General features: G+C 38.9%; 1 protein-coding gene across 7 annotated transcripts in view; it reads left to right on the forward strand.

Annotated features, from left to right (window-relative positions):
* LOC127009875 (receptor-type guanylate cyclase Gyc76C-like) overlaps positions 1 to 17,842 on the forward strand; it is a 183,113-nt gene that overhangs the window by 52,529 nt on the left and 112,742 nt on the right. The gene's annotated exons all lie outside the window — the stretch shown is intronic.

Genomic DNA, 17,842 nt, shown 5'->3' on the forward strand with positions numbered 1-17,842 from the left:
GGTATAGAATGGAATAAAGAACAAGAAGAAAGGGGAGAAGGGGAAGGAGATGGGAAGCAAAGGGGAATAAAGGAGGGGAAGAGAAAAAAATGGAAAGAAAAATGGGAAGGATAAAAAAAGGAGAGGGAAGCAAAGGGGAATGAAAGAGAGGGAGAGGAATGAGAAGGAAAGGGAAGAAGAGGGAAGGGGGAGGGAGAATAATGAAAAGGAGGAAGAGGAGTAGAGAAAAGGAATAAAGAATAGGTAGAAAAGGGAAGCAAAGGGGATTGAAGAGGAGGGAAAGGAATGAGAAGGAAAGGGAAGAAGAGGGAAGGAGAAGGGAAGGGGAGGGAGAGGAGTGAAAAGGAGGAAGAGGAGTAGAGAAAAGGAATAAAGAATGGGTAGAAAAGGGAAGCAAATGGGATTGAAGAGGAGGGAGAGGAATGAGAAGAAAGGGAAGAAGAGGGAAGGAGAAGGGAAGGGGGAGGGAAAGGATTGAAAAGGAGGAAGAGGAATAGAGAAAAGGAATAAAAAATGGGAAGCAAAGGGAAGGAAAAAGGAAACAAAAGGAAAGAATAGAAGAGAGGGATAAAGAATAAAGATAGAAAAAAAGAGTAAAGATAGAAAAAAGAAAAGGGGAAGAAGAGAGAATGAACGAAACAGAACAGAGAGAAAGGGGAGATAAAAGAAAGGGGTAGAAAAAAAGAGAAAGAAAGGGAAAGTGAGGGAGAGGCGTAAAAGAGAAACGAATAAGAAATGAGAAAAAAAGGGAGAGAGGGAAAAACAAGGGAAGGGTGGACAAAGGAAGAGGAAAGGAAAAAAAAAAGAAGAGAAAGAAAGGAAAGTGGAGGGAGAGGCACAGAAGAAAGGAATAAGGAATGAGACAGGAGAAGAAAGGGAAGGATTAGGGAAGCAATAGGGAAGGGAGAGGAAGGTAAGGGGGTGAGGGGAAGGGAGGGGAGGGGGAGGGGGTAGGGGGGGGGTCAGGTGGTGGTCAACATTGGTCTTCACTCTAAGGAACATCAATATTCTGGGGTCACTCACCTGCCTAGCGTGACCGTGTGTGTGTGTGTATGTGTGTGTGTGTGTGTGTGTTACAGGGTGCGGAGACACGTATGTTCGATCCGTCTGGTCTGACACACACACACACACACACACACACACACACACACACACGCAAATAAATACAAAGGTGTCCATAGTAATTTCTTCTTCTTCTTCTTCTTCTTCTTCTTCTTATTATTATTATTATTATTATTATTATTATTATTATTATTATTATTATTATTACGAATGTGTATGAATAAAGTAAGGGGCAGAAATATAAAGAAAAAAAGGGAAGACAAAAAAAAATACGAATGGAGGAAAGGAGAAGGAAAAAGGAAGAGATGAGAGAATGGAGGAGAAAGAGGAGGAGGAGGAGGAGAAGAGGAGGAAGACAGGAAGTAGATAAGGAGAGGGTAGGAAAAAGTTATGAAGACAGAAGAAATGAGAGAGAGAGAGAGAGAGAGAGAGAGAGAGAGAGAGAGAGAGAGAGAGAGAGAGAGAGAGAGAGAGAATGCAAATAACCGGATAATACGCTTAGAGAAAGATTGGTGAAGAAGGGAACTATTGATATTGTGTGTGTGTGTGTGTGTGTGTGTGTGTGTGTGTGTGTGTGTGTGTGTGTGTGTGTGTTTTAGATTATTTTTATTTTTTACCCATTTTCTCTATTCTCCTTTATCGTTTTCATCTTTTAAGTCTCCTCCTCCTCCTCCTTTGTTTTTCTTTTTTTTCTATTTTACATTATCATCCTCATTTTATTTTCTTTACATATATATTTCCTTGTTTTTCGTCACCATCATCATCATTATCTTCTTCTTCTTCTTCTTCTATTTCTGATTTCTTTTCCACATTTATTATTACGTATCACTATTTTCATTTCTTTATTATTTTCCACTATTCTTGATTTTTCTCCTCTCTCTCTCTCTCTCTCTCTCTCTCTCTCTCACACACACACGCACACACACACACACATTTTGCTCTAATTTTCTTCTTAAAGGATTAAACAAATTACAAAGTACATAATGTGTGTGTGTGTGTGTGAGAGAGAGAGAGAGAGAGAGAGGGGGTTCAAGGCAATGACTATGCTAAAAATGGCTTTGATTGGACCATGTGTTTCGGATATAAATATTTAATGTATTGGAATCTCTCTCTCTCTCTCTCTCTCTCTCTCTTGGTGTGGGTGTGTGAGAAAATGTCTTGTAGTTGTAATTTGTTTAAATTTACAAGTACCCAAAGAATTTATCCTTTCCTTCGTTGTTAACGCTCTCTCTCTCTCTCTCTCTCTCAAAATTTACAAGTACCCAAAGAATTTATCCTTTCCTTCATTGTTAACGCTCTCTTCTCTCTCTCTCTCTCTAGATACACACACACACACACACATTGCATACTTATAGCTAATAAAGTGATGCTAATGTGAGTTTTTTTAATATTTTATTTATGTGTACGTTCAAGTGTGTGTGTGTGTGTGTGTGTGTGTGTGTGTGTGTGTGTTACGTGATTGAAAATTATGTTACTACTACTACTACTACTACTACTACTACTACTACTACTACTACTACTACTACTACTACTACTACTACTACTACTACTACTACTACTACTACTACTACTACTACTACTACTACTACTACTACTACTACTACTACTACTAATAATAATAATAATAAAAATAACAATAATAATAATAATAGGGGAAAATATTGAGAGTATAATATTTTAACATTTTTATAAAGAAGAAGAACCGCTGAAGTATTAATAGTTGGCATAGTCTTCTGCTAAAGCCAGTCTTTGTTGAGAGAGAGAGAGAGAGAGAGAGAGAGAGAGAGAGAATGTGTTGTTATTCACATTATTTATCATGGTTTCTGTTTATTGTAAGCTTATTTAGGATGACGTGTGTGTGTGTGTGTGTGTGTGTGTGTGCGTGCGTGTGCGTGTGTGTGTGTGTGTGTGTGTATCCTCATGTGAGCATGTGACTGTATCCATGTGTGTGGTGTTGAGTTTTATGTGTGTGTGTGTGTGTGTGTGTGTGTGTGTGTGTGTGTGTGTGTGGACCTACAAGGATGGGTGAGTTTGGGTGTGTACGTGAAATGAATGTGTGCGTCCTTGCTACTGTGTGTGTGTGTGTGTGTGTGTGTCGTAGTAACAAGCCGTAAAGAAAAATGACTGGAATAAAGAGTAAGATAAACAAGGAAACCACTAGCCCTATATGAAAATACTAAGAAGAGCCGAGAGAGAGAGAGAGAGAGAGAGAGAGAGAGAGAGAGAGAGAGAGAGAGAGAGAGAGAGAGGCTGTATATAACCCACTAATACACCAGCAGATATGGGAGTGATGAACTAATATAATAAAACGATAATTATAACCAAACAAGAAAATAAATCAACACCACCACAACACTCTCTAAAGAACACGAAAGAGAAGAAACGAAAACAAGCCAGTGAAATGTAAGGAAGAAAGAAGAGGTAAGAAAAGGGGAAAAAAAAGTAAGAAAAGTAACATTAAGGAGGGATAATATCGAAACACCAAGAAAAGTAGAATGGAAAATAAATGCAGGCCAAAACTTTACCTAAAACTTATTATTGCATGTATAGAAAGATGTGTCAGTGGTATGTATCAATTTCACCGTACATTCCACACATCTCTGCATACATAATCCCTACCGTACTCATCTATACTTTATTATATAGGAGCAGTGATTAGCGTATTTTCTCTCATCTGTTTTTGGCCTTGAGTTGCTTCCTTTACTGTAAAAAAATATACCATTGCCTTACATGTATCAGCATAGAGTCCACTTGCTTGTAGAATCCATATATATGAGTGAACGTCTATTTAGTCCTTTTCTTTGCAGAGTCCACTTACAAATAGTCCACTTTTATGTATAGAGGAACAGTACATATCACTCTATACTCGGTGCCATCACAAGCATCGTGTTGTTGCTAAAGAGCCTGCGCGAAATTCAAATTGATGTTAATACACTAGTGCTTTTTGGTGCTTTAGGTATGGTCTGAATTTCGCTGAAGTACGAAAAACAGTACGAAAAAAAAATACTAATAGGCACCAATTTGAATTCCGCGCGGCTCTTTTGGTAACGACACGGCGTTTGTGGTGAAGGTTGACAAACTAGTATCCTATGGCTCTGCACGTATCGGTCCCTCACAGCAGCTAAGGACAACGCCAGGCAGAGGGAGGAATAAGTACAGTGCTGCCCTCTAGGTGGAAGCAGCTATGAAACTCCCCCACTACGAGAAAGAAGAATAACATGAAGTATTTCCAATCTAAAACAACGACAAATAATTCAGTATAGAATAGATTAAAATATTGATCCGTGATGTGGCTGCAAAAATACAATAAATAATAATACGTCACCATTCTGAACTAAAGAAAAAAAAAGAAACAGGCACAAGAATAATTGAAATAGAACCGCTACCCGACCCTATGCGGTGCGCTGTTAGGCTATAGTGTTTATACAAATATTTTTATGGAAGTTAAGTTTTGTAAGAATTTTTTTAACATCGTTTTGCATTTAAGTTATGTGGCTAGTTTGGCTTTTTATTTACAGTTTTTGGGACGGCGTTAGTTAGAAATGTTGGATTTTCTCAAAGTCGACACAACACAAACTCGGTCGCAAAAAAAGTTATGTAAAGAAAAATCTACTAAACGCCTTGAAAAACGAGTCAGAAAGACGAATCAGTTACATAACTTCATAAATACAAATACCACGTTTAAAAATCTGGTGTATAGGGTAAATACGAGACATGAGTGTGAAATATGGACTATGAAATAACAACAGGCGAATAACTGGAAAAAAGAAGTTCCGAATTCAGTCACTGAGAATGATGTCTGAGGAAGAATGGAGGAAAATTAAGAACATGCAGCGAAATAAATAAAGACAAACACTGGTGAACGAAAAGGATTGTAAAGAATGTGGAGGTGAAATACAAAGTTACTGAATTAAATACCTTCAGTAGTGATTGTAATGCTGCGGAGAGAGAGAGAGAGAGAGAGAGAGAGAGAGAGAGAGAGAGAGAGAGAGAGAGAGAGAGCGTATCATGTGTGTGTGTGTGTATGTGTGTGTGTCTTGAATATACATAGTCTGTGTGAGTGTTGGTGTTGTCAGCGGCTGTCTCAAGGTCAGGAGAGAGAGAGAGAGAGAGAGAGAGAGAGAGAGAGAGAGAGAGAGAGAGAGAGAGAGAGAGAGAGAGAGAGAGAGAGTTCCGCATAGATATGCATCCCGATTCATGCAAATTTTTCAGAGAGAGAGAGAGAGAGAGAGAGAGAGAGATGTAGGGGGAGGAAAGACCCGTTTACTACCGGTCCTTTCTCCTCCTCCTCCTCCTCCTCCTTGTTAATTTTTCTCTTCATGTTTGGTATTTATGACTATAATTACATGTGAATTTGAAGAGGAGGAGAAGGAGGGGGAGGAGGGATAGGAAGAAGAAAAGGAGGAACTTGAGGAGGAGGAGGAGGAGGGAGAGGAGGTCAATGATTGCAATATAACTCTCTCTCTCTCTCTCTCTCTCTCTCTCTCTCTCTCTCTCTCTCTCTCTCTGTAAGGTGTCAGCAATAAGCAACAATTAAACCCATTTTTTATGATCAGACAACCAAAGAAAACGTAGGAGGTGAAATATAGGGAGGACTGACGCGGAAATGACTTACCGTATTTACTTAGGCAATCGTGAGAGAGAGAGAGAGAGAGAGAGAGAGAGAGAGAGAGAGAGAGAGAGAGGCATGTAGGCAGACAAACGCAAACAAATATAATCAAACACACACACACACACACACACACACACACACACACACACACACACACACACACACACACACACACATAAACAACAAACAAGCAAGGCAACAACACGGAGTAAGAAGAGAGAGAGAGAGATTTGGCAACATTCCTACTTTTCCACATTTTCCCTTCATCTCCTCATTGCCCTTCTCTCTCTCTCTCTCTCTCTCTCTCTCTCTCTCTCTCTCTCTCTCTCTCTCTCTTCATCTCATGCTCCTCTTTTTCCTCCTTTCCTTCCTCCATCTCCCCTCTTTCCTCTCTTTTCTTCTCCATTTTCCCTCTTCCTTCCTTCCCTTTCCCTTTTCTCTCTTCCTTGCCTCTTCTCATTCCTCTTTCTTCCTTTCTCTGTTCTATATTTCCTCTCTCTCTCTCTCTCTCTCTCTCTCTCTCTCTCTCTCTCTCTCTCTCTCCCTTCCTCCTTCCTCCTCTTCCTCTTATGCCCTCCTTTTAACAAGATGTAACCCTACTCTTGCTTCCTCTTCCTTCTATTCCTTCTCTTCCTCTTTTTCTTCTTCCTCTGTCGTGATATTACTCTAAAAAAATACTGCTCCTCCTCCTCCTCCTCCTCCTCCTCCTCATCATCATCATCATCATCATCATCATCATCATCACCATCATCATCATCATCATCATCACCATCATCATCATCACACTTCTATTTGCCTTTTTCTTCTTCCTTTTCTTGCTGTTTTTCTTCCTCTTCCTCTTGTTCTTCTTGTTCTTCTTAATTTTCTTATTCTTGTTCTTGATCTTCTTTTCTTGTTCTTCTTCTTTTCTTCTTCTCCTTCTTCTTCTTCATCTTCTTCATCTTCTTTTTCTTCTTAATATTCTTATTCTTGTTCTTGTTCTTGTTCTTGTTCTTCTTCGTATTCACTTTTATCATAAACATTATCGTATTTGTCGTCATCCTCGTCCTTCACATCTATCTTCTTGTGTACCTCCTCCTCCTCCTCCTCTTCCTCCTCTTCCTCCTCCTCCTCCTCCTTCTCCTCCTCCTTCTCCTCCTCCTCCTCCTCTTCAATTCTCGGTAATCGGAGAAACAGAGCGAAAAAGAGAAAATTGTAATATAAGACTATGTCAAGAAGAGAGAGAGAGAGAGAGAGAGAGAGAGAGAGAGAGAGAGAGAGGCCTATCAACAATCATTTCTATATTTGTGGATGATGTTTGTGGTTGCTAATGGTAGTAGTAGTAGTAGTAGTAATAGTAGTAGTAGTAGTTCATCGTTTTCTTTTCCTTTCTAATCGTTTGTTTGTATCTATCATTATCTACTTGCTTCGTTTTTATCTTGTTTGTTTGTTTGTGTGTTGGTGTTTGCTTGGCTGTCTGCCCTTACTGGTTGACTGGTTGCGTGGGTGAAAGGTTCTCTCTCTCTCTCTCTCTCTCTCTCTCTCTCTCTCTCTCTCTCTCTCTCTGACCACTGAATTCCTCTATAGATTTTTCTTTGCCTATGTTTTTTGCCTATTTGTCTGTTTGTCATTGAGTTGGTATTTTTGTTTGTATTTGTCTGTCTGTGTCTGTGTTGGTTGTTGATCTGTCTGTCTGTCTATCCATCTGCCTGCTTCTGTCTGTGATGTTCGTATTTGTTTATTTATTAGTATGTCTGTATGTCTGTTTTTGGTTGTTGGTACCGTATATATGTTTTTTTTCTGTTTGTCTGTCTGTCTGTTATATGTCTGTATGTCTGTTTTGGTTGTTGGTATATGTTTTTTTTTCTGTTTGTCTGTCTGTCTGTTATATGTCTGTATGTCTGTTGTGGTTGTTGGTATATCTGTTTTTTTTCTGTTTGTCTGTCTGTGTTATATGTCTGTATGTCTGTTGTGGTTGTTGGTATATCTGTTTTTTTTCTTTTTGTCTGTCTGTCTGTCTGTTATATGTCTGTATGTCTGTTTTGGTTGTTGGTATATCTGTTTGTCTGTCTGTCTGTTATATGTCTGTCTGTCTGTTATATGTCTGTCTGTCTGTCTGTCTGTGGCCACCAATCTCGAATCATAAACTGGAGGCGACTGACCGTGATTTAAAAAGCCGTGATTGATGGTTTTGGTGAAGTGGTGTTAAGGGTGGCGGTGGTGATGGTGCTGAATTGAGTGGGTGTATAGATTTACCACTCAACCTCCCCCCTCTCTCTCTCTCTTCCATTCTTACTTTCATCCTTTCTTCCTTTTTATTTATTTATTTATTTATTTGTCTCTTCCTTTCTTTCTCTGTTTCTTTCTGCTTTTCTTTTTCTTTCTTCTATTCTTACTCTCTATTTATTTCTCTCTCTCTCTCTCTCTCTCTCTCTCTCTCTCTCTCTCTCTCATAATTTCTTCCTTTTTCTTTCTTTCTTTCTTTATTTGTCTTCCTTTCTTTCTCTGCTTCTGCTTCTCTCTCTCTCTCTCTCTCTCTCTCTCTCTCTTTTGGCACCGCGTCTCATGGGTATATTAGTGTCCCCAGCAACGCCCTTCTGTGTCTGTCTGTCCGTGAAATGCTGTCCCAAGCCTCCTATCTATAGCCGGGCGTGACAGTAAGTGTGCGTGTGACAGGCCGACTATATATACACCCATAGAGGTACACAGCAGGATGACGATAGCTGAGGCCTAATCTTTCTTAACCCCTTAACTGCGGATTTCCTACAGTCAGACCTCACCAAGCTACTGGAATGGAGCAAAAAGTGGCTGAAGAAATATGTAAAGCTCTACACCATGGGAGGGGATATTCAGCACACCAATACCACATGGGAAACACTCAACTATCCACCACAGAGGCAGAGAAAGACCTGGGACTATATGTTACCAGGCTACCAAGGAAGGCCAAATCCGTGCCAATCGCAGCGGACGGGTTAAGGTCGTGTTAGTCATCATCAACATTGTGGCTGATTTGACTCTCTTTGACCCGTTTTTTAAGGCGTGGGTAGTTGGTTTGGTTGAATTCTTTAGCTGGTAATATAAGACACTTTCGCTTTTCACATGAGCTATTTCTAAAGGTCAAAGAGGGGGTCAGTCGGGTTCTCATGAGTGTTTCTTCAGGTTCATGGTACAGAGGAAGGGATAAACTACCACCAGGGTCATAAAACTACCCCTGGAAATGCCCACAATCCCTACGAAAGCCTTGTCAAATATGTGTTCTCTGGCGGCGAAATGTCTTATAATACAACCCAAATGTCGTTTTCATAAGAACATAAGAACGTAAGGAGTCTGCAAGAGATCGGTAGGCATATACAAGGCAGCCCCTGTGAACCTTACCCCACTAACCTCACTATCCATGAATTTATCTAACCTATTCTTGCATGTTTAAATCGTATTGGCTCTCCACTATCCATGCATTTATCTAACCTATTCTTGCATGTTTAAATCGTATTGGCTCTCACAACATGACTGCCAAGCCTGTTTCACTCATCCATCACTCTATTCGTTAACCAGTTCTTGTCTATGTCTTTGTTGAAATTCAGTTTATCTAACTTAACCCATTACTAAGTGTCCTACCCAGTTCTCTTACCATCAAAGCCTTATTAACATCTCCCTTATTGAAGCCGTTCCTCCTTTTATAAACTGCTTTCTAGTCTCCGCGTAACCTTCGCCTTTCCAGAGAATGCATCTTTAAATGAAGAGACAATATGAGGCTGAAGAAGACAAGAAAAGAAAGAGAAAGTAAGAAAAAAAGATATATAAGACTGAAGAAAAGAGAAGAAAGAAAAGAAAATATAAGATAGATTGGAGAAAAGTTGAATTAAAGTTGAGATAGAGAAAGTAAAGTGATAATAATAGACTGAAGAAGACAAGGGAACAAACAAAACAAGAAAAAGATAAGACAAATGGGGAAACATTGAAAAAAAGTTAAAAAAATGAATAAAAGGTATGAAATCGTGATTAGGCAGATTTCACAACCCTTGGGTTAGTGATGTGTTGAATTACCTCCGTGATAATCCAACACTTCTAACTAGTTCTGTCCCAAAAATGGAAGTTAAAAAACAAACCAACCACATAACCTTGGAAATGCTAATACGACGTTTGAAAAGTCTGGCACAAGAGCAAGAACAGACCAACTATATATACACCCCTGAGTGATATACAGGAGGATGGCGACGACCTTCACTAATATCACACTGCCAAACGAATATCACACTGCTGCCATACTAATACACGCATACTATAATCACACATACTGAAAATCATATAACCGTACAGCCATACTAATACTTTCACACTACTAACCATACAAATACTACCATCCTGATGCTACTAAACACTAATAGAACCATGCACTCATACTTCTAATATATCTTCCTCTGTACTCATACGTCTAATACACATACTCAAACTCCTAATACTCTTAACCATAGCAATAACAGTGAGATACATCGTTGCTAGTACGGCAGATATTTTTTAAACGTTTTAGTATTTATTATTTTTGGGACGCAGTTACTGAGAAGTGTTGGATTTTCACAGAGACTCACCTATTGTGTGAGTCTCTGTGGTGTGTTGTAGTAGAGATGATAAGACTGTTGTTGACTCGTGGGAAAAAGTGCGTAACTACCCTCATATTTTTTTCTTCTCTTTTCTTCAGTCTTACATATATCTTTGTCTTATTTTCTCTTCCTTCTCTTGTCTTCCTCAGCCTCATATTTTTCTTCTCTTTTCTTCAGTCTTACATATATCTGTCTTATTTTCTCTTCCTTCTCTTGTCTTCTTCAGCTTAATATTTCCTCTTTATTAATTTGAATATCACTTGAATTGTAAAAGTTATCAAGAAAAACAAGATCATTATGAAACAGACGGAAAGGAAGTGGATTTGTCAGTGAGAGAGAGAGAGAGAGAGAGAGAGAGAGAGAGAGAGAGAGAGAGAGAGAGAGAGAGAGAGAGAGAGAGAGACGATTTCCTACATAAACTTTCTTATTGTATTTATTTTTGTATTATTATTTCCTTTTGTTCCTTTATTTGTTATTTATTACCGCGAGTCAAGAGAGAGAGAGAGAGAGAGAGAGAGAGAGAGAGAGAGAGAGAGAGAGAGAGGCGTATTGTGACACCATTCTTCTACTTTCACCATTTCCTCTCCCTTTTTCAACCGTCGACTTGTTTTTGCCTTCCCCTCCCTTTTTTTTCTCTAAGGTATTATTCGTTTTTTTTTGTGGTTATTATTCCCATCTGTTTTCCTCTTCTTTATCTCTCTTTCTCATAACCTAGATCTTGTTTTTTTTTTCTTTTTCAACTTATTTTTGGTTCTTCATATTTTCCTTTGTCTCATTTCTCCTTTATTTTTTTTTACTCTGGTCTTATTTGGACTTTTTTTTTCTATATATCGTGATTCCGATTTTTTTTTGGGTTCATATTTCACTTTTCTTCTTTCTGTCTTCTTTTCATTCCCAATCTTCCATTTCTCGACATTTTTTCTTCATTTTCTGTCAGTCGTTCTCTAATTTCTCCTCCTCTATCTCTCATTCCCTGTTTTCCTCTTTATTCATATTTCCTTTTCTTCTTTCTTTCTGTCTTCTTTCCATTCCCAATCTTCCATCTCTCGACATTTTTTCTTCATTTTCTATCAATCGCTCTCTAGTTTCTCCCCCTCACTGTCTCTCATTCCCTATTATCCTCTTTGTTCATATTTCCTTTTCTTCTGTATTTGTGTCTTCTTTTCATTCTCAATCTTCCACCTCTTGACTTTTTTTCTTCATTTTCTATCAATCGCTCTCTAGTTTCTCCCCCTCACTGTCTCTCTCCCTATTATCCTCTTTGTTCATATTTCCTTTTCTTCTTTATTTGTGTCTTCTTTTCATTCCCATCTTCCATCTCTTGCCTTTTTTTCTTCATTTTCTATCAATCGCTCTCTAGTTTCTCCCCCTCACTGTCTCTCATTCCCTATTATCCTCTTTATTCATATTTCCTTTTCTTCTTTATTTGTGTCTTCTTTTCATACCCAGTCTTCCACCTCTTGACATTTTTCTTCATTTTCTACCAAACGTTCCCAAGTTTCTCCTCACTATCTCTCATTCCTTATTTTTCTCTTTATTCATATTTCCTTTTCGTCTCTATTTGTGTCTCTTCCTTTCATTCCCAATATTCCACCTTTCGACTTTTTTTCCTTTAATTTTTATCAATCATTCTCGTTTCTCCTCACTATCTCTCATTCCCTATATTTTTCCTATATTTCCCTTTATTCATATTTCCTTTTCTTCTTTATTTGTGTCTTTTCATTCCCAATCTTCCACCTCCCGAGTTTTTTCCTTTCATTTTCTATCAATCATTCTCGTTTCACCTCCTCGCTATCAGTTTTCCTTCCTTTCCTCATCGTTATCTTCATGTTTTCCCGTTTTCATTGTTACGCCTTTTCCGGTTTCTTTACTATTTCTCATTCATGTCTGTAATTAAGATCTGCTCATGTTGAATCGTTTCTACTACTTACTTTTTTGTTTAGTTGTGTATTTTAAGATATTTATTGTTCTGTTCTTCTGTTCCTCCACTTCTGTTATCTACTGTATTCCCTCGTCCTCTTTCTCCTCCTCTCTCGTCGCTTTCACTTTCATTTTCTCGTTCTCGGCGTCTCAGGTGTGTGGGGGCTGCTGGACAGGTAGATTATAGTATCCGCACTCCTCTTTCTCTACCTGCTCCGCCTACTCTAACAACAACAACAACAACAACAATAATAATAATAATAATAATAATAATAATAATAATAATAATAATAAGCTCTAACATTCAAGGATTCTGTTACTTTGGAATATCCAGTACAAACCTCTTTCTATGTTCATCTAAATGCGTAGAAACTATATATATTTTTTCTTAGTCCACGAAATGAAGATCGAAATGCGTAGATCTAAATGCGTAAATGTTTTTTTTTGTTTGTACTAAAAAAACTTTTACACACACACACACACACACACACACACACACACACACACACACACGAACCTTTCTATGTTTTTACACCTGTACGTTCATAAAAAAAAACGTCATATATATACACACACATACGGTTAAGTCTATTTTTGGAATGTAGAGCAGAGAGAGACAGACAGACAGACAGACAGACAAAACCCATTCTTCCTGAAGGTGACGGGGTACGTTCCTTTAGAAGTCGAATTTGTCTGTCTTTGTCTGTCTGTCTATCTGTGTTAAATGATTTGTTTCTGTCTTTTGTGAACACATGATAAACGGTTTTAGGTAAAGAGAGAGAGAAGAAGAAAGGAAAGAAGAAACGAGGAGAGGAGAGGAGAGTGGATAAGAGAGTATTGAGAGGAGGGGAGAAGGAGGAAAAATGTGAGAAGAAAAGAGAGAAGAATAATGAAAACAAATTGAAGATGCAGAGAAGGACAAAGGAAAAGTGAAAATAGAGAAGAGGAGAGGTAGGAAAATGAAGGAAAGGAGTTTGAGAAGAGGAGAAAAGAGGCAGAAATATAAGTGAAAAGAGAAGAGAGAAAAGATATGAAAAGAAATTGAAGATGTAGAGTAATAGGACGAAGAAAGAGAGAAATAGAGAGAAGGAAAATAGAGGAGAGGAGAAAAGAGGTTCGAAAAAAGAAAAGAGGCAAGACAATATTGATGAAAAGAGAAGAGAGAAAAATTATTGAAAAGAAATTGAACGAGATGCAGAGGAGAAAGACGAAGAAAGCGTGAAAATGGAGGATGAAGGAGTTAAGCAAAAGAGAGACAAAAGGAATAGAAGGATAATTATATGAAAGAGAAGAGAAGGAGGAGAGAGATAATAGGAAAATAAAAAAAGAGAAAATAAAAAGAGAAAGACAAGTTAAGAAAAAAAACAGAAGATGATGAAGTAGATGAAAAAAGTAGAAAAAAGATAACTATATGAGTAGGATTAGAAAAAGAACAAGACCAAGAATAAAGAAAAGGGCGAATAGGAGGAAGAGGTAAAGAAAGAAAAGAAAATGTTACAGCAAAAGAAAGAATAAGCAGAAGTAGAGGGAGAGAAGGAACTGAGAGCGAAGAAATATAAAAAGAAGAAAGAGAACATGAGGAGTCTTCAAGAGGCTGATAGGTCTATGCAAGGCAGCTCCTGTGAACCTAACCCCACCTAACATCACTCAGTGTCCAGGAAGTATCTAATCTTTTTTGTGTATGTCTATTGTATTGGCACTCACCTCATGACTGCCAAGCCTGTTCCACTCGTGCACCACTCTGTTGGTGAGCCAGGTGCTGCCAATATCCTGGTTGAATCTGAATAGGCGCACCGAACCTCACCATAGCCGGTCCAGGATTCAGTAGCCTACGTGTCCTAACTTATTGGCGGTAATGTTAGAATTGTATTTCGTATAGAATCCTTATTACCAAAAACTAATTAAAATTATGAGTATTGTTTTTCTTGAGCAGAACTTTGAATAAACAACAGAACAATAATATGAAAATACGTTCACATTTTATACGACAACTGTGGGCCGAGGCAGCAGCGCACGCCATGTTGCGGGTATCAGATACCATAAAGAAGCATATTTTTACTGTGCAAAGCAGGTGATGCCACTTATTGTGACTTCGTGAACTTTCATATTTATGTATTTGTGTATATTTCATGGAGGCATAACTTATATTGCTACTTTCAGTTTTACTAGTGACGCGAATTTGTTACTGTTTATCACAATAGAATTTCACTCAGTTAGGTGAATCAGACACTATAGAAATATTACCGGTGTGTATATGAATGAATACGAAGATAAGCACTTACTTTGATTTAACTCCAGGATGTCTCGTGGATCATTTATAAATAAAAACAAAAAATCCGGATAGGCTACTCTTTAGCTCACTACCGCCGCTCAAGGCACAAAAACAGTCCCTCCACCAAGTTTGTACCCCACATTTGGTGATGTTAGGTGCGCACACGGTCTAAAACTCCGTGGGTGCTCCTATTTATCCAACTTAAACCCATTGCTACGTGTCCTACCCGGCTCTCTTACCATCAGGACCTTATCAATATGACGGAAAGGGAGGGGGAAGAGGAGAAACAAAAGAAAAAAAGACAGTAAGCGATTTCTGCGAAGGAAAGGAGGAGCAGAACAAACAGAAGCAGATTAGAGAACAATAGAGGCAGGGAAGAAGAAAAAAATAAAATAAATAAATTGAAGGAAAAAAAAGCAGAGAGAGAGAGAGAGAGAGAGAGAGAGACGAGTTAGAAAAGAAAATGAAAGTAGAAAAATGCAAAAGTAGAAAGCAGAAAAAAACAATAGTAGTATGAAATAGATACGAGGAACAACAACAACAACAACAACAACAACAACAAAACAACAACAACAAGAATAGCAATAATAATAATAGAAAGAAACAAGGGAGGAGAGCAGAAAAAAATGAGAAACGTAAGGAGTAGAAGAAAGAAACGAAGAATAATAAAAGAATGCAAAAAACAACAACGTAGTAGTAGAAAGAGGAAGAAAAGAAGAAGGAGGAGGAGGAAGAGGAGGAGGAGGAGGAGTGGGGAGAGGAGAAGAAGCAGAAGAGTTGAAAAGAATGAATTATGATAAAGGAGAAAGGCGAAGGAAGAGGAGGAGGAGGAGGAGGAGGAAGAATAGAAGCAATAGAGAAGAACAAGAAGAGAGGAAGAATAAGTAGAAAAAAAGAAGAGAAGAGACAAGGAAAAAAGAAAACGAAGAATAGGAGAAGAAAACGGGAAGGATAGAAGAGAAAAAAAATGATTGACGAACAAGAACAAGAACAAAAAGACCTGAGAGAGAGAGAGAGAGAGAGAGAGAGAGAGAGAGAGAGAGAGAGAGAGAGAGAGAGAGAGAGAGAGCGCCCTTGCGTCATGGTTCGCCTTGTGGAGAGTGTATCATCTCGGTCCCTGATGTCCCGATTCTGAGATGTGGCGAGATAGAGGACGAGACGGGGAGAGAGAGAGAGAGAGAGAGAGAGAGAGAGAGAGAGAGACGTGTGGTATTGTTTTGTGGTTGGAGTGGTTTGTGGTATATATTGTTTTAAGTAGCAGTTGTAGTAATAGTAGTGCTAGTGTTAGTAGTAGTGATATTGTTATGGTAGTAAGGTTAGTGTAGTAGTGATGATGGTACAAGTAATGATAGTCGTAGTAGTAGTAGTAGTAGTAGTGGTGGTGGTGGTGGTGGTGGTGATAGTGGTGGTGGTGGTATTTAGAAGTGGTGGTGGTGGTGGTGATAGTGGTGGTGGTGGTATTTAGAAGTGGTGGTGGTGGTGGTGGTGATAGTGGTGGTGGTGGTATTTAGAAGTGGTGGTGGTGGTGGTGGTGATAGTGGTGGTGGTGGTATTTAGAAGTGGTGGTGGTGGTGATAATAATTCTATTCTTGTCATCATTATCTCTTGCTGAGGATGTTTTCCCGTCCCTACCCTTGCTGTGTGTGTGCGTGTGTGTGTCAATGTGTGTGTGTGTCAATGTGTGTGTGTGTGTGTGTGTGTGTGTGTGTGTGTGTGTGTGTGTGTGTGTGTGTCAATGTGTGTGTGTGTCAATGTGTGTGTGTGTGTGTGTGTGTGTGTGTGTGTGTCAGTGTGTGTGTGTTGGTACATAGATCTTCATACTGTTCTTGGTTGAGTGTGGGGTGATGCACGTAGTTTGTGTACACTATTTTCTTGTGAGTGTGTGTGTGTGTGTGTGTGTGTGTGTGTGTGTGTGTGTGTGTGTGTGTGTGTGTGTCAGTGTACGTTGTTAGGTTGCGGATGACCTTGTACACACACACACACACGGTCATAGTGTACACACATACATAAGTGACGGAGAAACATTATCCAGTGTCCATGTACGTATTGTTTCTGTGTGCGTGTGTGTGTGTGTGTGTGTGTGTGTGTGTGTGTGTGTGTGTGTGTGTGTGTGTGTGTGTGTGTGTGTGTGTGTGTGTGTGTGTGTGTGTTTATCTGCAGTTTAACCTCTGTTCAAGGTGACTGGCATGTGTATGTATGTATGTAAGTATGTATGCAGATTGTGTTTGTGTGTGTATGTAACACGATTGACTCCTTTAATAACAAGCTCGACCGTCACTTCGGTATGTATATATGTATGTAAGAATGACTACGCACATATTAGCCTCCCATAGACCCTAATGATAGTAGTAGTAGTAGTAGTAGTAGTAGTAGTAGTAATGATAATAGTAATAATAATAATAATAATAATAATAATAATAATAATAATAGAAGTAATAATAGTAATTCCTTCATCATTATTATCATTCCTTCCTTCATTGTCTTCATTTTCATCCCTTTCCTGCCTAAACTTTGGAACCGCCTCCCTCTACTACTATACTCCCTCCTTCCTACGACTTAAACGCTGTCACTAGCGGCGTGTTGAGGGACCCCGGAACAGATTATACCTTTCACTTTTCAGGAACTTTCTCTGTGTACCGTCATGGAGTCACTATTATCATACTTTTTTTTTGTTTATATAGCTCATGATATGTCTCGTTTGCCATAACACACACGCGCACACACACTCAAATTCCCCTTGTGCAAGAACAAACTCACCCCGCTGCACACAACTTTCTATTCTACCTATACTGTCCAAATTCCTTATACAAGAGTTAGCTCATCCCTATACTGTCCAAATTCCTTATACAAGAGTTAGCTCATCCCTATACTGTCCAAATTCCTTATGCAAGAGTTAGCTCATCCCTATACTGTCCAAATTTCTTATGCAAGAGTTAAGCTCATCCCTATACTGTCCAAATTTCTTATGCAAGAGTTAAGGTCATCCCTATACTGTCCAAATTCCTTATGCAAGAGTTAAGCTCATCCCTATACTGTCCAAATTTCTTATGCAAGAGTTAAGCTCATCCCTATACTGTCCAAATTCCTTATGCAAGAGTTAAGCTCATCCCTATACTGTCCAAATTCCTTATGCAAGAGTTAATCAGCAGCTGCTGTCTTTCAACCCTTTCGCCGGTAGACTCTGTAACAGCCTTCTTTCGTTCGTATATCCTCCTGGCTACGACTTACCTTTTTCAAGCGGGCAGTGTTAAGGCGCCTCTCCACCCGAAACTGACTTCTCTTTTGGCCACTCATCTATACTTTCTTAACAGGAGCAGTGATTGGCCGGCTTTGCTTATATATTTATGCCCTTGACTTGCTTTCTTTACTCTAAAAAAAACTTACCTGTCCATATTCTCA

Source organism: Eriocheir sinensis, chromosome 42, assembly GCF_024679095.1.
Source record: "Eriocheir sinensis breed Jianghai 21 chromosome 42, ASM2467909v1, whole genome shotgun sequence".
Taxonomy (NCBI): domain Eukaryota; kingdom Metazoa; phylum Arthropoda; class Malacostraca; order Decapoda; family Varunidae; genus Eriocheir; species Eriocheir sinensis.